The sequence below is a fragment of the Papio anubis genome, chromosome 14, assembly GCF_008728515.1.
Source record: "Papio anubis isolate 15944 chromosome 14, Panubis1.0, whole genome shotgun sequence".
Classification (NCBI taxonomy): domain Eukaryota; kingdom Metazoa; phylum Chordata; class Mammalia; order Primates; family Cercopithecidae; genus Papio; species Papio anubis.
This window is the reverse complement of record NC_044989.1, coordinates 39642456-39663971: the sequence shown is the minus strand read 5'-3', so window position 1 is coordinate 39663971 and position 21516 is coordinate 39642456.

Sequence of the window (21516 nt, the reverse complement as noted above, 5' to 3'; positions counted from 1 at the left end):
TGAAGTAGAATGCTGTCCTAGCCAGAGTTCCTCACCCACAAAAGCAGAGCCTGAGATAGAGATTTGCAGGCAGTAATTTATTTAAGGATCCCAGAGAACAGAAGCGCAGGATATGGGAAATGAAAAAAGAAAGGAAGAAAAACCAGTACGAGGGTATGTTATTAAACTGGGCATGGCAAAGGGTGAGCAGTGCTCTCATTCTGTAGGACCTTCTAATGAGCCTTCTGATAGACAACTCTGTCTGTCTCAAGCATTTATCCAGCCTTTCCTTTATGAACAGTACTGATTAAATGCTTGATAACCCTTTGTTTTCCAGTTTTCAGACAGTGACTTGGTTCCCTAGCATCCTCCAAAAGTCACCAATAAATATTATTTTAGTATGATTATGAACTCATGGGTTTAAATATATTTGATGTATTTAAATCCGTTGCAGTTGTTATTCTAATTAGTGCTCAAATTATCCCATCTTTGGCCAATGGAAGCTTATTTATGCTAGCTCCTGAGTCTTTTTGGTACATCCTCAGTCATCTTTGATAGCACCCTTCCTTTCTGTTGTAATAAGATATTCTAGAGCAGCTCTATTCAATAGAACTTTCTATGATGATGGGCATGTGCTTCATCTGTGCTATATGATACTGTGGCCAGTAGCCATATGTGGTTATTAAATATTTGAAATGTGGCTAATGGAACTGAAGCAATGAATTTTAAATTTAATTTTGATAAACTGTATTTGAAATAGCCACGTGACTAGTTGCCACCATATTAAACAGCACAGTTCTACAGTAACTTTTTGTGTGACAAATGAAAAAATTTAGGTACAGAGAAGCAGGATTTGTCTGTGATAGAATTCAATCTTTATCATGAGAACAGTGCAGGGACTGACTGCATCTAAATAATCTGGGAAATCTTTGTAAAATATTGATTTCTGAGCCTCTCCCCCAGATATTCTGATTCATCATATATGAGGCGCTGCTCAGGAATCTGTTTTTTTATTGTTGTTATTTTAATGTTACCATGTGATCCAATGAGCAGCTCTGGGAACCACTATATTAGACAGCTGGAATGTAATATTTATGTTACAGCTATGGTTCATTGAAAATCATTCCAACGAATCAATTGTACATCTTTAACTCCATATGGCCAGTTTTAGAACTTCTCAGAAAACCATAGCACTCTGCTAGTTATGTAATCAAGAGCTACGGGTGCTTGCAGAGGTTTGCCTCTCTCCAGCTTCAGCACAGGCCTCATTCATCCATAATTTAAAAAGACACAAAACCAAGCCAAGAGTGAACAGCTTTGCTCCTCAGACCAGCCATTAGGATCTACTGTGCCTCCTGTGTATGTCAAGAACTGACATTTTACCCTGCTTGCACAAAACAAGTTAGCCTGCCACAGATTCAGGATACTGGCAGAAGACATGAGACTCCTGGGCCAAAGACAACGGACTTTATTTAACTCAGCACAGCAAGCAACGTGAGATTTATGTTCGTATTAGTTCTTCTTGCCCCCCAAGGTCCAAGGGGGGAACATAGAGTAGCCTAGTAGCACACACAGTGGATTCCATCATGGCCGAAGAACTCCAATAATTTATAATGAGTTACAAACAAACTTGCTCAACTTTGCCCCCAAAAGAGGCATCATCTTTATTATACTATGCAGCAAGCAAACCTTCTCTGTGTTCCAGAGGGAGATACTACCTCTGTCTTCCAAGGCTGCTTTCCAATATGCAAACACGTTTGAAAAATGCTATCAATGCTTCTGCTTGAAAATATGAAGAAATATGAGAGACGTATGGAGAGCTGTTTCCCCCAGTGCACATCCCAGGGCACTATTCCTGGCCCATCTGTAGCATGGTGAACCCCTAGAACCAGAACAGAACCCCTAGAACCTATACAGAGACGCTTCTATTCCCTCCCACCCATCTATATAGAGACCCTTCTACTCCCTCCCAGCTGGGATGACTTTGGACGTGGCTCTGTCCTCTGGGGGGATGTACTAAGGCATCCTTAGAGGAGCAGTCTCTAAAGTCAGTCTATCTGAATTCACATCTCAGCCATGACACTTACTAACTGTACGTCTTTGGGAAATGTATGTAACCTCTCCATGCTCCAATTTTCTCATCTACAAAATGGGAATAGGTTAATACCTACCTCAAGGTTATTATAAAGATTACATGAGATAAAACATGTATTTAACCCAAGTTATATAGCAAATTATCAGTAAACATTAGCTATTTCTATTACCACTCATTATTATTAATTTTTTCTCATGACTTTTCCCATCATAGTGGAGTCACCTGCTCATAGAGGACCCTGGCACCCATTGGCTTCTTCCTCATCCTAGATTACACTTCCATTGCAACTTCAGAGCCAATTTAACACCCTGTTGGGTTTGCTGTATTCTAGAAGTGGGTGAGTTATGGCCCGCAAGCCAAACTCAGTCTGCCGCCTGTTTTTGAAAATAAAGTTTTTTGGAACACAGTCACACCCATTCATTTACATATTTTCTAGGGCTGCTTTAGTATCGCAATACCAGAGTTGGGTAGTAAAGCCTAAAATATTTACTATTTGACCCTTTGAAGAAAAAGGTTACCAATCCCTGCTCCATTCTGTTCACAGACTATATACCAACCCCATCCAACAACCTTTAAGATGGGTTGTTGATCAAGAAGACCAGGAAAGGGTGGCACTGAATTACTGCTACCTCTTTTCATTAGGAAAATAACTCCAAAGTACTATTAGGAAGGCATCAATTTAACGTTTTAGAACACTGCTTTGTATTACTCTTCATTGAATTGGGCTGTTGACATCGTCCATCAACTGGCCATTTAACAAGCAAAACATTACTAAACTGTTTTTGTGTAAGAGTATTAACTCAAAGACAGAAGACTTTTTTAAAAGCAAATTTCCTTTTGTTAAAAGATTTTATCAAAGAGTATTCTAAAAATGATTTTGCCTTTTGAATAAGAGTAAATATAGATAGAATTTATCGCTTTCATTCTCTCCACAAATATCCTTAACATGTTACTAACCCTCAAATGAAGACAAGCATTAGATGAATATTTATGGCGGCCATGGTTAAGGAATGTCATTATTATTCATTAACTAAATATCATTCATTAACTATGTATTTAGTACTGGCTTTCAGAACTGAGTCATGAGATATGTTTAGTCACTATAACGGAATAATATGTTTAGACATTACAAATGACCAGTTTATATTAGCCCCTCAGCAATGAGAATGTCAATATCCATATAAAATTTTTAACTTCTTTTATAAAATATCCTTTCAGAGCAGACACAGAAAGTTATTTGACAAGCTGTGACTAAACAACACAGATAGATTTTTTTTTTAATTTTAATTTTAATGTTAATTTTTTTTTGAGATAGAGTCTTGCTCTGTCACCCAGGGTGGAGTGCAGTGGCACCACATCGGCTCACTGAAACCTCTGCCTCAGCCTCCCGAGCAGCTGGGATTACAGGCACCCACCACCACACCCAGCTAATTTTTGTATTTTTAGTAGAAATGCGGGGGGGGGTTTCACCATGTTGCCCAGGCTGGTCTCGAACTCCTGACCTCAAGTCATCTGCCCGCCTTGGCCTCACAAAGTGCTGCTGGGATTACAGGTGTGAGTCACCATGCCTGGCCAATTGATGTCTTTATCACATTCAGAGGTCAGGCTTTAAAAGCCTTCTGGAAAACAGCCCGAAACCCAAAAGTGCAAAAAGGGAGAGGAAGGAGAGAGTGTTTAGTGTTTAATAATTCGTGGGGTTTTCTTGTTTTTTTCTTTTTATAGAGATGGGGTTCTCACTATGTCACCCAAGCTAGTCTCAAACTCGGGCTCAAGCAACTCTCTTGCCTCAGCCTCCCGAAGTGCTGGGATTACAGGCATGAGCTACCATACCAGGCTGGGAGTTTTTGTTAGGGGCCAGGGTATTGTAAATTTCCCCAGGTGATTCTAAAGTACAGCCAAGTTAAAGCCCATTGATCCAGACAAACTATTGCTGAAGCCTAGGGGTTACACTTCAAGTCTGCTGCCCTTTCTGCAGCCAAAAGCTTCCCAGAGGCCCCCAAATCACAGCAAATAAACAATTGACCCTCTATGAAAAAAAAAATTATTCAGAACTTTCCTTGGATGGATGGGTGGGGACAGGTTTGGGTGGGTTTGTACGGCACCGAGAATAAGAATTTAGCCTTTTCAAAGAACAGAATGGAACTTGAAATATTTAAGATCGACCACCCCATAATACAGGTGTGGTGTAATCCCTTAATTGGCGTTGTGCCTTTGGCCTCGTTAGTATGCTTTGTCCCAGTGTTTGGGAATGTGTCATCTTAGCCATCCTGTTCTTGGTTTAACATTCAGCAAGACGACCACCATTATTTAGAATTCTCCTGAGAGAGTAGCCCCAAAACTAAGGATCTGGCACGCTCCCTCTTTTCCCTTTGCCATGGTGTTGCAATTTAAAATGCTTCTGTGTTGTCTCTTCCTTTGGGAATTTCCTCTGGAGCGGGAGATTAATCATTATGCAAATATTAAATACTCTGAACATTCTAGAAAGGAACAGAATGTGTTTAAGCAATCCTGTTACTGCTGTTTAAGTGAGAGATGACAAACAGCTGTTGTGATTTGTCCTGCATTCAAATTCTACCGTGCGGTTTGCATTATATCAAATTATATTTAATTTTTCCTTGAGATTCATATGTACCTCTGCCAAAGCTTCTGGATTCCCATGAATCTTCAAATATATCGACCAGCATCCAGCCTGTTTGCACCCACTCCGAGACCTAAAGGCTACTCTGGGAAAAGATATATTAAAACATTTCTCTCTCGGAATGTTAGTTTGACTGAGATGTTATTTAGATTCTTGAAATAGCCTAAATGCTTGGGGTGATCTGAAAGGAAATGCTGCAGTCTAATGTTGCTAATAAATAGGGGAAGTCATGCTCTCTCAGGCACAGTCCTGAGGGAAAAACAAAGTCCTCACTTTGTCCTGAAGGTCAAAACTGCATAGCTTGGCTTGTCGTATTCTCTCCCTCTGTGTCCTTGTTGGTTTCTAAACAATAGACTACTGGTTAATAATTCCCTACATTAAAATTCCCTGTGTGGTTTCTCTCTTCGGGTCTGATCCATACTGATATGGGATCCTTGGTAAACACTGAACGCCCCAAGGGCAAAAGGCAGGGCTGGGACCAGGGTGAGGCAAGTGAGGCACAGGGCGGCTTTGGCTTCGGGGATTGCAGGTCATTCAACTGCAAGGTCACCTGAGAGTGAGTGCCTCCTTGAACAGTGTACCCTAGGTCCATTGCTTCCCTCACCCTCGTCTATACCCTGCTCTGCCATTTTCCTTCTTGCCTTTTTTTTTTTTTCTTTTGAGACAGAGTTTCACTCTTGTTGCCCATGCTGGAGTGCAATGATGCGATCCCAGCTCACTGCAGTCTCCGCCTCCCGGGTTCAAGCGATTCTCCTGCCTCATTCTCCCGAGTAGCTGGGATTACAGGCATGTGCCACCACGCCCAGCTAATTTTGTATTTTTAGGAGAGATGGGTTTTCACCATGTTGGTGAGGCTGGTTTCGAACTCCTGACTTCAGATGATTCACCTGCCTCAGCCTCCCAAAGTGCTGGGATTACAGGCGTGAGCCACGGCACCTGGCCTCTTTCTTTCTTTCTCTTTCTTTCTTTCTTTCTTTTTCTTTCTTTCTTTCTTTCTTTCTTTCTCTTTCTTCCTTTCTTTCTTTCTTTCTTTCTTTCTTTCTTTCTTTTCTTTCTTTCTTTCTTTCTTTCTTTCTCTTTCTTTCTTTCTCTTTCTTTTTCTTTCTTTCTTTTTCTTTCTCTCCTTTCTTTCTCTCTCTTTCTTCCTTCCTTCCTTCCTTCCTTCCTTCCTTCCTTCCTTCCTTTCTTAAGAGAGTAATCTAGCACCTCCACAGAATTCTAGCAGGTGCTCAATTAGCATTTAGTGAAAGGCTGAATTACCTTTTCTTTCTTGGAATAATTTCCTTACTTCAGTTTAAAAAAAAATTTGAGTCTGGGCCAGGTGCTGTGGCTCACAACTGTAATACCAGCACTTTGGGAGGCCCAGGTGGGCAGATTGCTTGAACTCAGGAGTTCAAGACCAGCCTGGGCAACATGGCAAAACCCCATCTCTACAAAAAGTACAAAAATTAGCCAGGTGTGTGGTGTTATACACCTGTTGTCCCAGCTACTCAAGAGGGCTGAGGTGGGACAATCGCTTGAGCCTGGGGAGGTTGAAGCTGCAGTGAACCGTGCGTGATTGCACCGCTGCACTCCAGCCTGGGTGACACAGTAAAACCCCTTCTCTAAAAAAAAAAAAAAAAAAGTCTAGATATAGTATAGTATGGTACTCAAAAGCCAGATTTCCAAGTCTTATAGACGCAGGCTCAATCCTAATCCTAGTATGACACCCTGGTCGAGTTACTCTCTGATCCTCAGTTTCCTTAAATATAACATAGACATAATAATAACACCTACGTCATAAGGCTATAGGAAAGATGAAATAACATTATACACATAAAGAGTTTAGCTCAATGCCCTAAAATGTCAGCCTGTAGTTTTGATAGTAGGCTAAAGTCACTCTCCATTCAATTAGCTAAAAAGCCTCCCTAGTCTGAGTCACAGAATGATGAAATAAAAAACAAAACCCTTTATGTCAGTAATTAGTCTTTTGCCGGGGGAAGGGGGTCTAAAGTCACAAAAGTCGAGCATTGCCTCTCTCTGTCCCAAGAGCCGACCAAAAGCTAAAGTACACAAGGTTTAAGAAGGAAGACAAAAAGCAGAGCCATGGCATTGATTTCCTTTCCCATGAGGGAAGATTGGAGTCGAATAAATATCGAATCACATATTTTGTTTTCATTTTTAAAAGTTAGAACTTTACTCCAATTCAATAAGAATGATTAGTTGCCCTTTCAAGTTCTAGGAATTATGACAGGTGGTAAAGATGCAAAAAGAAGATATCCTCCTTGCTCTAAAGCAATTGAAGGTCTTGAGGCTCCCAAGGAGGGAAAGGGCAGGGACCTAGCAAGAGAATCCTTCCCAGAGGAGAAAAAGGTATTGGTATTGCCAAGGCACTGCAGAAGTGGAAAAAAGAAGAAGGGAAGCCACTAATTACTTGCATTATTCAAGTGACTAGAGCAAGATGGTGCTTTGAAATTTGCTGCTAGTGTATTTGTTCATTTTGAGCTTGTCTTAGTCCATTCAGGCTGCTATAACAAAATGCCACTAACTGGGTGGCTTGTGAACAATGGAAATTTATTTCTCACAGTTCTGGAGGCTGGAAGTCCAACATGAGGGTGCCAGCGGTTGAGTTCTGGTGAGGGCCCTCTTTCAGGCTGCAGATACCAACCTCTCACTATCACCTTACATGGAAGAAGGGGCAAACTAGCTCTCTAGGGTCTCTTTTATAAGGGCACGAATCCCAATCATAAGGGCTTCACCTATGAGCTAGACTAATGACCTCCCAAAGTCCCCACTATCCTAATACTATCACTGTGGAGGTTAAGATTTCAACATATGAATTTGGGAGGACAAAAACATTCAATCTATAGCAAAGCTACTAATATTGACAATGATAGCTACCACTTATTGAATGCTTAGCATATGCTAGGCATTTTATATCCCTCAATTCATTTTTAATCCTTCCAAAAACCCTGAAAGGTAAAAATTATTATCACAATTTTACAGATAAAGAAACTACTACCTGCCAGGCGCAGTGGTTCATGCCTATAATCCCAGCACTTTGGGAGGCCAAGGCAGTTCTATCACCTGAGGTCAGGAGTTCAAGACCAGCCTGGCCAACATGGTGAAATCCTGTCTCTACTAAAAATATAAAAATTAGCTGGGTATGGTGATGACTGCCTGTAGTCTCAGCTACTTGGGAGGCTGAGGCAAGAGAATTGCTTGAACCCAGGAGGCGGAGGTTGCAGTAAGCCGAGATTGCGCCATTACATTCCAGCCTGGGCGACAACAGCAAAACTTTGCCTCAAAAAAAAAAAAAAAAAAAAAGAGAAAGGAATGAAGGAAGGAAAGAACCACCAGGCACAGTGATGCACACCTGTAGTCCCAGCTACTTGGGAGGCTAAGGCAGGAGGATGGCTTCAGCCCAGGAGTTCAAAGCTGGAGTTCACTATGGTTGCACCTATGAATAGTCACTGCACTCTAGCCTGGGCAACATAGCAAGACTCCATCCCTAAAAAAAAAAAAAAGAAAGAGAGAGGAGAGAGACAGAGAGAGGAAGAAAGAAGGAAGGAAGGAAGGAAGGAAGGAAGGAAGGAAGGAAGGAAGGAAGGAAGGAAGGAACTGAGGCTCTGAAAGATTAGGTACCTTTCAGCCAGAGTAATGAAGTAAAGACCATCTTTCCCAGCTGTGCCCTTGACCTCCTACTGCTGACTTTGTCCAGCTTCTAGGAATTCATTTTCTGCTTGCACAAAAAAAAATCACACGGGGCCTATAGAGCATTTCTAAAACTAAGCAAATGTGACCTGAATCCCTTCATAAAACACTAGCTACCATATAGCCCAGATTCAACCAGCTTTTACGCACAACTGAAATTTTTTTTTTTTGTTTTTAATTTGAGACGGAGTCTTGCTCTGTTGCCCAGGCTGGAGTGCAGTGGCCAGACCTCAGCTCACTGCAAGCTCCGCCTCCCGGGTTTACCCCATTCTCCTACGTCAGCCTCCCTAGTAGCTGGGACTACAGGCGCCCACCACCGTGCCAGGCTAGTTTTTTGCATTTTTTTTAGTAGAGATGGGGTTTCACCACGTTAGCCAGGATGGTCTCGATCTCCTGACCTCGTGATCTGCCCATCTCGGCCTCCCAAAGTGCTGGGATTACAGGCTTGAGCCACTGCGCCCAACCCAACTGAAAATTTTAACAGAAATATGAATGTGCTACCCAAACCTGATCAACTTACTATACTACATCTCTAAAACAGTTCTACCAGATTATTAACTGCAGCTACAAAGAATAACCCCAGAAAATGTTCTCGGATTTTACGTCATCCTTAGTCCAATATGTAAAACTTCCACAGCAGAGAGCCTAACACAGAGTGGGCAATCACCAAATATTCGTTCCCTTATCTTTCCCTTCCTCTACTGCAAGTTGTAGAAATTAAATAGTGAGCTAAGCAAGCAGATCAGGAGAGAACCCCTGGAAAGCAGGTTAACCAGAAACAACAGGATAGGTAATTACAGGCTAATCACCGACAGGCGTGGTTCACGGCCCCCTCCAAACTACCTTTCCAGGGATGATATTGCCAGTTATGGTTTTACCCAGGAACTGACCTTGGCCCAGAGCCTTCAATTCACTTGGCCAGGGACTTTGCATACCAGAGAAGTCATTCCCAGCCAATAGATATACTTTCCACATTCCCTTTAAACAAGCCTTGTGTTGGTGTTAAGATAAGCTCGCTAAGGGTAACTAAGGGACAGAGTTGGAAACTATGAAACAAGGAGAGGAAAAGTGGGCTACATAAATGGGAGCCCCTGGAACAACTTTATGAGCAGCCCCAGGGAATGGCTTTGAGGTGGAGGGAAGCAGGAAATGTATATCATGACATACCAGTTTTGATACCCGTGTTCCAAAAAGAGCATTTATGATATTTGAGCACATATGTAATGGTTTGGGAAGTAGTAACAATGAGATGATATGCTAAGCACTTTGCCTGGTGCACAGGAAATACGTAGGCAATAAGAAAGAGCTGCCACTATCATTAGAATGAAGACTTTGCTCTTTGCTCTTTATCATTAAGACTGTAGTTTGTGGCCGGGCGCGGTGGCTCACGCCTATAATCCCAGCATTTTGGGAGGCTGAGGTGGGTGGATCATGAGGTCAGAAGATCAAGACTGTCCTGGCTAACACAGCGAAACCCCGTCTCTACTAAAAATACAAAAAATTAACGGGGTGTAGTGGCATGCGCCTGTAGTCCCAGCTACTCGGGAGGCTGAGGCAGGAGAATTGTTTGAACCCAGGAGGCAGAGGTTGTGGTGACCTGAGATCCCGCCACTGCATTCCAGCCTGGGCAACAGAGTGAGACTCCATCTCAAAAAAAAAAAGGACTAGTTTGTTAAAGAGGTTACACGGTGCAGGGTATCTGTATACACAGGGGGCTACTAAGGTGGGTATTGTGGTAGGCTGAAAATGGCCCTCCCAAAGATACCAAGTTACTTTCCTGGAACCTGTAAAAGTTACCTTTATTGGAAAAAAAAAAGCGGGGGAGGTCTTTGTAGATAAGAGTAAGTAAAGACTCTTAAAATGGGGAGATTGTCTGGTGGGGGACCCCAAAAAATGCAATCACGAGTGACCTCATAAGACAGAGCAAGATTTCATGCCCCGCCCCCCCCCCCCCCACACACACACACGAAAAGGCAAGGTGAAAATAGCAAAGATAGAGAAGAAGACATTTGAAGATGCTTGCCTTGAAGATTCTAGGGACAAAGTCACAAGCCAAGAAATGCCAGCAGCTACCAAAAGCAGGAAAAGGCAACGAGCAGCTTCTCTCCTAGAGCCTCTGGAGGAAGCCCATCCTTGTCAACACCTGGATTTCAGCCCAGTGATTTAGACTTCTGGCCTCCAGGACTAGGCAAGAATACGTTTAGTTTGCTTTTCATTACCAAGTTTGTGGTGATTTGTTACAGTAGCCACAGGAAACTAATCCAGGTATTAACTGGCTTTTCAACCGAGCAAGACTCACCAGTGAATGACTGACCAGCAAGAGTGAGATGTGCTGTTCTAACTAATAGGTATTAATTGAATGATGCAGTTTCAAAGATATAGACAATAGTGCTGATAAACCAGTTTGTTGGAGGGAAGGAGCCCTTATTTTTAGCAGACACCAATTTCTGTGATGCAACTACTCCCACCATGGCCCAATTTCAAAGGTTTAACCTTTGGCTTGCAAAATTCCTTGCCATTTAACAATTGGCTTGCACAAGCCAGCAGGAGCCAGCTCCAGCCCCTCCCTGTAGAGGTGCTTTAAATCATGAGAGAAATTGCTCTAAAACTGTATTGAGCATAATTTAATTTCTCCTTGATAATTCTGAAGGGCACTTCATGGTATGGTAGTTCCTGAGGGTCAACATGGGGAACATTAATTACTGCTGCACTGCATACATGCAGAGTTGCTAATCAGTGGCATGGGGGTAGATAGTTTCCAATGCTGATGGAATGAGAAGGACCAGGCAGAACCAGAATGTCCTGTAGATTGTCAGTTGCATGCTTTTATTCCTTGGAGAACTCTGAAAGGAATCCAGTAGAGGCCATCACGTCCTTAGGTAAATTTATTATGGTATAAGTTGTAATTGTAGTGACAGAAATCTTAATCATTTTTTTCCAATGGCATAAGGCTTTACAACTTTCAAAGTGAATTGGATTTTTACCTTAAGCAAAATAGAACAGAGGCTTTATCTCAAGCAGAAACAAATGGAGTGTGTAAAATTCGGTCTCTCTCTTCAGCCCCATGCTACTGACTTCTGAATAGCATTCCAGCTGTATTTATCTGGGGCTTGGGAAATTTTCTTGGTTCCTGGGAAGAAAGTTAACTAAAACATATGACATCTCTGGCAGCAGTCACAATTTCACAAAAAACTTTCGTGCAATAACTTCACATATTGCTTCCCCTGGTGGAATCACTATCTCTAGGGAAAGCTTGGGTCTAAAATGACAACTATATTGAATGAAAGTGAGAGCTGAATGCTAGATCCACCAGCTTGTATCTCTCTAGGAGAAGTCTTCATCTTAAAATCACTTTTTATGGATGACGTTATGACAGAGACAAGTTCTAGATTTTTTTTCTTTTTCTGCTTTTAAAGCATAAAAATTTTAAAACTTCTGACGTAGCCAGGCATGGCGACGTGTCTGTAGTCCCAGTTACTCAAGAGGCTGAGGCAGGAGGTTTGAGCCCAGAGGTTCAAATCCAGCCTGGGCAACATAGTGAGACCCCCCCCCAACACACACCAATCTCAAAATAAACAAACAAAAAGCCTTCTCAAGTAAAAAAATAAGCAAATACAGTTACTAGTCCAGCTACTCAACAGTGCTCCCTGTAGATGAAATACTACAGAGTGTTTGCTATTTACAGGAAATTGGAAGTGGGGTGGTTACTGGAGAGTGGGTTGGCAGAGATTGGTGGTCATGTAATTTAATCCTGAGATAGACTGGTTATGAGAATCAGTGTTTTCAAATTTCAAATACTGTCTTGCTTTTGCTTTTGTGTATATATATACATGCATATATACACATATATACACATATACATATATACACACACACACACACAAAAGCAAAAGCAGGACAGTTATTAGCTATCCTTCCTAGAGACAGCTAGCGAGGACAGCTAATCAACTCTTTCAACATTTCAAGATTAAAGGATGAGGATACCACCTGTGTTTTAATACGGACATGGCTCAAGCCCTTTATACTGCCATGTAAAAGATTTTTAGAGCACATGTGTTGATCATTGCAGTGATGAGATGGTATTAAAAGGCTTGACAAATTGGTCTCCATGGCAGTGCTTCTAGTCCCAGCTACTCAGGGAGGCTGAGGCAGGAGGATAAAGTGAGCCCAGGAGTTTGAGTCTAGCCTGGGCAACAAAGTGAGATCCTGTCTCTAAAACAAAACTCAACAAAACACAGGCTTGACAAACACCTACTGAAGGCAACATGATCGTTACTTACAGAAAGGAGAGGATCAGAGTTAGGACAGTGAAGGACTAGATTTATGAAGCTTCAGTCCCTTCTTTATGGCACTGAAGAGAGACAGTTCAAGTCCTCTAATTGCCCCATAGGCTTTGTCATATAAGAATGGATAATTTGCTACAAGCTAGAAATGGCAAAACCAATGACCTAATGTTGCTACTGTACTGACTAATCATCTTACTTGTGCAGCTATCTATACCTCGCAGAGAACTTTAAGAAAACCACTGGGCATGGTGGGTCATGCCTATAATCTCAGAATTTTGGAAGACCAAGGTGCGGGGATCCCTTGAAGCCAGGAGTTTGAGACCAGCCTGGGCAACACAGCAAGATACTGTCTCTACATAAAATAAAAAATAAGAAAAGTTAGCCAGGCATGGTGGCTATGCCTGTAGTCCTAGCTACTTGGGAGGCTGAAGCAGGAGGATCCTTGCAGTGAGCTATGATTGTTCTATACTCCAGCCTGGGTGACAGAGCGAGACCCTGTCTCAAAAAAAAAAAAAAAAAAAAAGAAAAAGAAAAAGAAAGAAAACCTTGCAGTACACATTTTCATAAGCCCAAAAGTTACTTCCTTCCATTTATTGCAAGGCTACGAGAACCCAAATGTCTGCCTGTTACAATTTTAACCAGCACTTTTCTACAAGTGAGTATGTTCAAGAACCCCTAAAAAGACTGTAATAATCAGATATCAAGTGCCTATATGAGGTAGCAGGAGGAAGAAAGAGACAGTACAGAGAAATAACAATCCACACATAATCCAGTAATGCAAGCTCTGAAATTCCAACACTTCATTTCAACTGCTACCCCCAAAATTCCATACCATCTTCTTGCTTTTGGATAAAGTCAGTGACAAGAAACGAGATGGTCATATAGCAGCAATAAAAATACAATCAGGAGAAATAACGATTTGTAATATCCCCATGCGAAAGAAACAAACCTGAGTAGTGAGAGGAACATGGGTCTTGGATTAGGATATAGAGCAATGTCTAAACCCTGGTTGGCCAGTCATAAACTATGTAATAACCTTGGGCAATTCACCTAATTCCTCTGAGTCTTAATTTCCTCATTTCTTACATGTGGTAATTGTGCCTAATTGAGAAAATGCACAACAGAAACTCAATAGTAGCTCTAATTACCATGCAACAGCCAGGAAGGTCCACTGTGTGGGTTTCTTTCAGGCTGTGAGTAAGTGGACACGGATTTCTGTAGCTCATTTCTGCCAGAGGATATGAGTATTTCAAGAAGCAGGAAGGGCTGGAGGTGTGTGAAGGCTCCCCCGCTCCTGTACTTCATTTGTACACTCTCATCATCACTGGAGGAGTCTCCTGGCTGCAGTTGAGCCTTCGATGATGAGCATCACTCACATTCCCAGCTGGGTGGGGGAAGCCCAGACATTCTTGCTCTGCCCCTCAACCAGCTTGGTGCCAGATTTCCTCTCGCTTCACCCCTCAAGGAAGTCATCTAAGGAGCAGGCATCACACAGTAGCAACAGGCCTTGTCGATGACGACATCGTAGGTTATTTTACCCACTCTGTTTATCTCGCACTGAGAGGCAGGAGAGCACAGTAAGGAGCACAGGTATTTTGGTTTTGTTTTGTGAGTTCTGTGGGGGTTTTCTTGTTGTTGCTGTTTTTGTTTTGTTTTTGAGATGGACTGTCACTCTGTCACCCAGGCTGGAGTGCAGTGGCACAATCTCAGCTCACTGCAACCTCTACCTCCAAGGTTCAGGTGATTCTCATGCCTCAGCTTCCCAAGTAGCTGGGATTACAGGAGCACACCACCATGCCCGGCTAATATTTGCATTTTAAGTAGAGACAGGGTTTCGCCATGTTGGCCAGGCTGGTCTCAAACTCCTGAGCTCAAGTGATCCTCCTGCCTTGGCCTCGCAAAGTGCTGGGATTACAGGCATGAGCCACTGCGCCTGGCAAGGAGCACAAGTTTTGAAGTCAAACAGACCTGTTTTCAAAGTCTGTTTCTGTCCTGTGCCACATCTAAACCTTAATTCCCTAAGCTGTAAAAGATGATCAAATAGGCCAGGCGGTGGCTCACACCTGTAATCCCAGCACTTTGGGAGGCCAAGGAGGAGGATCACCTGAGGTCAGGAGTTCGAGACCAGCCTGGCCAACGTGATGAAACCCCATCTCTATTAAAAATACAAAAATTAGCCAGGCATGGTAGTGTATGCCTATAATCCCAGTTACTCCAGACGTTGAGGCGGGAGAATCACTTGAACCCAAGAGGCGGAGGTTGCAGTAAGCCGAGATCATGCCACTGCACTCTAGCCTGGGTGACAAGATTGTCTGGGAAAAAAAAAAAAAGGAAAATCAGGATTTCTAAGAGATATCTCTACTCTCATGTTCATTGCAGCATTATTCATAATAGCCAAGATATAAAAACAACTTAAATGTCCATCAACAGATGAATGGATGAAGAAAATATGGTATACATATACAACGGAATATTATTCAACCTTCAAAACAAAAGGAAATCCTGTCATTTGCAACATGAATGAACCTAAAGAATATTAAGCTAAGTAAACTAAGCCAGACACAGAAAAACAAATACTGTGTTGATCTCACTTATGTGTGAAAACTAAAGTAGTCAAACTTAGAACAGCAGAGAGTGGAATGTTGGTCGCCATGAGCTGGAGGGATAGGGGAATGGGGGAGATATTGGAAAAGGGTTACAGAGTTTTAGTTATCCAAATGAATAAATTCTGGAGATCTATTCTACAACAATGTGACTACAATTAGCAACACTATATTGTATTATTGTATACTTGAAATTTGCTAAGAGGGTGGATATTAAGTGTTCTCACCACCAAAAAAAAAAAAAAAAAAGAAGAGAAAGAAAGGAAGGAAGAGAGAACAAAAGAAAATGGTAACTATGTGAGGTGATGGATATGTATATGATATATGTGCATATTATATATATGATTTGATATGGATATATCCATATATATGCATATATCCATATGCATATATATGCATAATTGAAATTTGTACATATTTAAAGTGTACAACATGATGATTTGATACGCATATATATGCATATTTATCCATATCCATATGCATATATATGCGTATCGAATCATCCATATCCATATCTATGCATATATATGCATATGTATATGGGTATATATGCATATATATGCATATATATATCAAATCATCATGTTGTACACTTTAATATGTACAATTTTCAATTGTCAATTATACCTCAACATGGGAAAAAGTCTTGTCATGAAGGAGATGCTTAATAAATGGTAGTTAATGTTATTATCTTTGATTGGTTTGTCTTTGAATAAATTTCTGTGGCCTAAATGAGGAAGCATATTCAAGGCATATATGCAAATATTTGTAAGAGTAGAGGAAAGTTCTTAATCCAAATTATATGCACCAATATTGCTCACTTGAGTGGAAGGAAATTATAGAATGGAGTATTAACTTTCTAATGACTAGACAAAATTAGTTGAGTAAATTACCCAATCAGTTCAGGGGAGGAAAAAAAAACCTGATTCAAAGTTGTTTGTTTCCCCCTCTGTGGGTTCATTTTATTGCTGCAACCTTCTAATTTGTTTTAGTTATAAAGACATGGCCATTTCATTTTCAGTTTCACCCAGGAACTAGAACTATATTTTGAATAGGGACAATTGGATTTAGAAAATCACTTTTGTACAACTAGAACTCATTTACAGCTAGTTATTCAAATATCCAGTGACAGCATAATAAAAATTTAGGGCCTTCATTTAATTAAACACTCCAGTTTACGATTCCCTGGAAGTAGTAACACATATTTAGAAACTGCTCTCTTTCATGTTTTTAAAATGGCATCTAACATTAAGACAGTAATTTATTAAGAAATAACTTGCTGATCTGAAAGTGCTGATGTGATTTCAAAATATCTTTAGAATGAATCCAACTCGATGAGACTTATATGCATAGATTTGGAGAACAAGGAGCTTATCATAGGATTTTCATAGCCCTCTCAAAATGGCAAATGAAGATAAATTGCAGAAATAGGGACTGCATGTTGCAATCAAAAGGGAACCTGCCCACTGACTGAAACAAACTTGGAAAACAAATGAATGGAAGATTAAACAGTGAAGTCTAAGTAATATTACTTGTTCCCCTATGATTAAAGTATGACAGGCACCATGAGTCAAACTGTAAACATATACTAGTTATAGTAGACCTCACTGGGTTTCTGCTTTGGTAAACCACAGCTGCCTCCAATTTACCATTGAACCATGTTTTAGGGAAACGAAACCAGCCACCACCTCCTTTCATGCATGTGATATATTATTCATAAGCAAGCCCTAATGACAGAAGAGAGCATTCTTAAAATAGTCCAATGGCTTTTTTATAGTCAACAATACAACCCCCCTATATTTCTTTACACCTAACTCACAACATATTCAAGAATATTCCATCATGTGCTTAACTTTAATTTTTAGATGACTTTTTTCACCTGAGCTGGCAGCTTTACTAATGCCCAAGTCCAAACATATAGATGGGAGCCTCCTCAAATATATACCAAGAAGCACGTGATATAAACTGGAGGAATCGTAGTATGGGACCACCTAATAATAGCAAAGCCAATGTTTACTTAGTATTTACTATTTACCTAACATTGTGCTAAGCACTTTTGAAGAATTATTTTGTTTAATCGGCAACACCAGTAAGACAAAATTCCAGTGTCCCAGATGATAAAACTAGCAAAACTTAAACATCCTAACAGTTAATAAAAAATTAACCCCCTAAGTGAAAATTAGTTTTTCACAGGTGATTTCTTGGCAATTTATAAAATTTAAGTTTTCCTAAAATTAACTGTAAACTGATACATCTTAATCACGCACAGCAAATATCTATGAATTTTAAGTGATTTCTCTGCTCTATTAGCCATTTAGATCAGCTTTTATGTGAAACTTCCTTTTCATAGGTGCAGTTGAAGACAAAGGATAAAAGCTTTTTCATACTTTAAGCTAACTTTCATTAAACTATCCTATCATCAGAAACCCACTGCCAGTGGGTACGGTGGCTCACGCCTGTAATCCCAGCAATTTGGGAGGCTGAGGCGGGCAGTTCACTTGAGGTCAGGATTTCAAGTGAAATCCTGGTCAGCATGGCGAAACCCCATCTCTACTAAAAATAAAAAAATTAGCCAGGCGTGGTGGTGCGTGCCTGTAATCCCAGTTACTCGGGAGGCCGAGGCAGAAGAATCACTTGAACCCGGGAGGGAGAGGTTGCAGTGAGCTGAGATTGCGCCACTGCACTCTATCCTGAGTAACAGAGTGAGACTCCGTCTCGAAAAGAAAAAAGAAACCCACTGCCAGCTCTGAAAGATCTTCGATGATTTGGGCCACTCATTCATTCCTCAGACTTAACCACCAACTGTGCACCACACCCTGGGGATACAAATAAGACATGAACTCCACCTTCAAAACACATTCAGCCTGCTGAGAGAGAGATATAAACAAACCATAGCAAATAAAATGCACAATATCATATAACAGAGGTAGGGAGAATGGAGGTCAAAAGGAGAAAGTAATTGGAAAAAAAGCAATCTTCAGAAGGCTTCACAGAAGCAGTGACACTAAAGGTAGCATCTTTTTATTTTTATTTTTATTTTTATTTTTTTGAGGCAGAATTTCACTCTCTTGCCCAGGCTGGAGTGCAGTGACGCAATCTCAGCTGACTGCAACCTTCACCTCCTGGGTTCAAGCAATTCTCCTGTCTCAGCCTCCCAAGTAGCTGGGACTACAGGTGCACGCCACCATGCCCGGCTAATTTTTAGTAGAGATAGGGTTTCACCATATTGGTCAGGCTGGTTTCGAATTCCTGACCTCAGGTGATCCACCCACCTTGGCCTCCCAAAGTGCTGGATTACAGGTGTGAGCCACCTCGCCCGGTCTAAAGGTAGCATCTTAAATGTAGATGAAAATCTGTGATGTTCAGTACGTTCACTCTACCTTTTTTTTTTCAAAAGATGAATTACCTTTTCATTAATGTTTTCCTTTTTTTTTTTTTTTTTTTGAGACAGAGTCTTGCTCTGTTGCCGAGGATGGAGTGCAATGGCGCGATCTCAGCTTACCACAACCTCCACCTCCCAGGTTCACGTGATTCTCCTGCCTCAGCCTCCTGAGTAGCTGGGATTACAGGTGTGCACCACCACACCCAGCTAATTTTTGTATTTTTAGTAGAGACCGGGTTTCACCATGTTGGACTGGCTGGTCTCAAATTCTTGAGCTCAAGTGATCCTCCTGTCTCAGCCTCCCAAAGTGCTGGGATTACAGACATGAGCCACCACGCCCAGCCAAAAGATGAATTACCTTTTTAAAAAGGCATAGGATTATATATCTAATTTACCTACTATTCCATTACTATTTTACATCCTACTTCTGAATTTCTCTGTCTTCCAGCACTTACGTTGACTTAATTTTTTTCTTTTAACTAGTCAGATTGTTGTACTATCCACATAAAAATTATTTCCAAAGACTTGTGATGGAACCCAGGGATGCCACACCTAGGCATATAACTCTCACAAGGAGACACATACAAAAACATTTATCTTGCATTGTTTGTAAGGGAAAAATAATGTAAACAATTTAAAGATCTATCAACAAAAGCATGAATAAATTGTGGTCTTTTTATACAATGAAATACTATCTAGCACTTTAGATGAACTAGAAGATGTGTATTGGCCTGACGCGGTGTTCCATGCCTGTAATCCCAGCACTTTGGGAGGCCAGTGTTCACTTGAGACCAGGAGTTCAAGACCAGCCTGGCCAACAGGGTGAAACCCATCTTTACTAAAAATACAAAAATTAGCGGAATGTGGTAACAGGTGCCTGTAATCCCAGCTACTCGGGAGGCTGAGGCAGGAGAATCGCTTGAACCTGGGAGGCGGAGGCTACAGTGAGCCAAGATTGTGCCACTGCACTCCTAGAGACAGAGCGAGACTCTATCTCAAAAACAAAAAAAGATGTGTATTAAGGGCCAAGCATGGTGGCTCACACCTGAAATCCCAGTACTTTGGGAGGCTGAGACAGGTGGCTCACTTCAGCTGAGGAGTTCACGACCAGCCTGGGCAACATGTGAAACTGTCTCTACAAAAAAATACAAACATTAGCCGGGCATGGTGGCGTGTGCCTGTAGTCCCAGCTACTTGCAGGGCTGAGGCAGGAAGATTGCTTGAGCCCAGGAGGTCAAGGCTTCAGTGAGTCATGATCACACCACTGCACTCCAGCCTGGTGAACAGAGTGAGACTGTTTGGGGAAAAAAAAAAAAAAGATGAGTATTAATACATGTTGAGTGAGAGATTAAGAAGAAAGCACATAATATATCATTTAATGATTAAAAACTTGCAAATCAACTTTATGCTTTGTGTATGGATACATATATAGTATAAATATAAAAAAATAGCTGGGTGTGGTGGTGTGTGCCTATAGACCCAGCTACTTAGGAGGCTGAGGTGGGAGGATTGTTGAGCCCAGTAGTTCTGGGCATCATATAGTGACCTCCCAGGAGCGAGGGCTACCAGGTTGCCTAAGGAAAGGTGAACCTGCCTGTGTAGGAAGCAGAGCAGGTCAAAACTCCTGTGCTGATCAGTAGTGGATTGCACCTGTGAATAGCCACTGCCCTTCACCCTGGGCAACACAGGAAGACTCCAGCTCTTATTTAAAAAAATTTAAAACAATATAAAAATACACACAGGAATTAAAACTCTAAATTCAGGTAGTTGTCGCCTCTGCAGATGACAAGAGAGGAATGAGAGAGATTGGTTTCAGGGGTTTTAACTACATCTATAAGATTTTAACTTTGTCAGCACTACTGGTGACTTGGTGAGGAAAAAAAGATTTTAACTTGGAAGAAAGAGAGGAAAGGGGAAAAAAAGGAAGGGAGGAAGAGGGAGAAAGGGGGAGGGAGGGAAAAAGAGAGATCTGAAGCAAATATGGCAAAATTTTATTACATGACTGAGCTGGATTGTAGATAGATGATTTTTTTGTCATATTATTTTGTATGCTTTTCTGTCTGTTTGAAATATTCTATTGTAAATAGATGTGCTAATCTTTATAATAATAATCCATGGTATTATTCACCAAATTTAATAGTCTAACAAAAGTTTAGAAGTAAAAAATCAGCAAGTGGCACATAATTTCCAGTTCTACTAGTAAAGAAACTTGTTTGCATCTGGGGAAGATAATATCTGCAGTGTAACTTCCCCACTCCCTTTCCAGCACATCCTTAAAGGACTCAGATGGAATGTCTTCCTGTTACAAAGAAAAGTGCTTATGCATATTAACTCCTCTGTTGCTGAACCAATTTGTGACAGGATGAAAGAGCTACTGGGAAACAAGGTTAAGAAGGATGGACACTCTTCAGTATTTATAAATTTCTAGGTTTTTCCTTTTCAAGCTCCCTTAGAATTTTTACAAAAGAGGTCAACAGTTTAGCACGCCTCCAAATGAAAAATGTTATGTTAATGTATTTGCTAATAAATAATAGTTTCAGAGGCAAAATTAAAGGCGCAAGTTGGTAAATAAATCATCCAGTGCCATATCCATATGTGGTCTCTGACATCAAAATAGGAAGAAGGGCCGGGCACGGTGGCTTACTCCTGTAATCCCAGAACTTTGGGAGGCCGAGGCAGGTGGATCACTTGAAGTCAGGAGATCAAGACCAGCCTGGTCAATATGGTGAAACCCCATCTCCACTAAAAATACAAAAATTAGCCAGGCATGGTGGCACATGCCTGTAATCTCAGCTACTCAGGAGGCTGAGGCAGGAGAATCACTTGAACCCAGGAGGCGG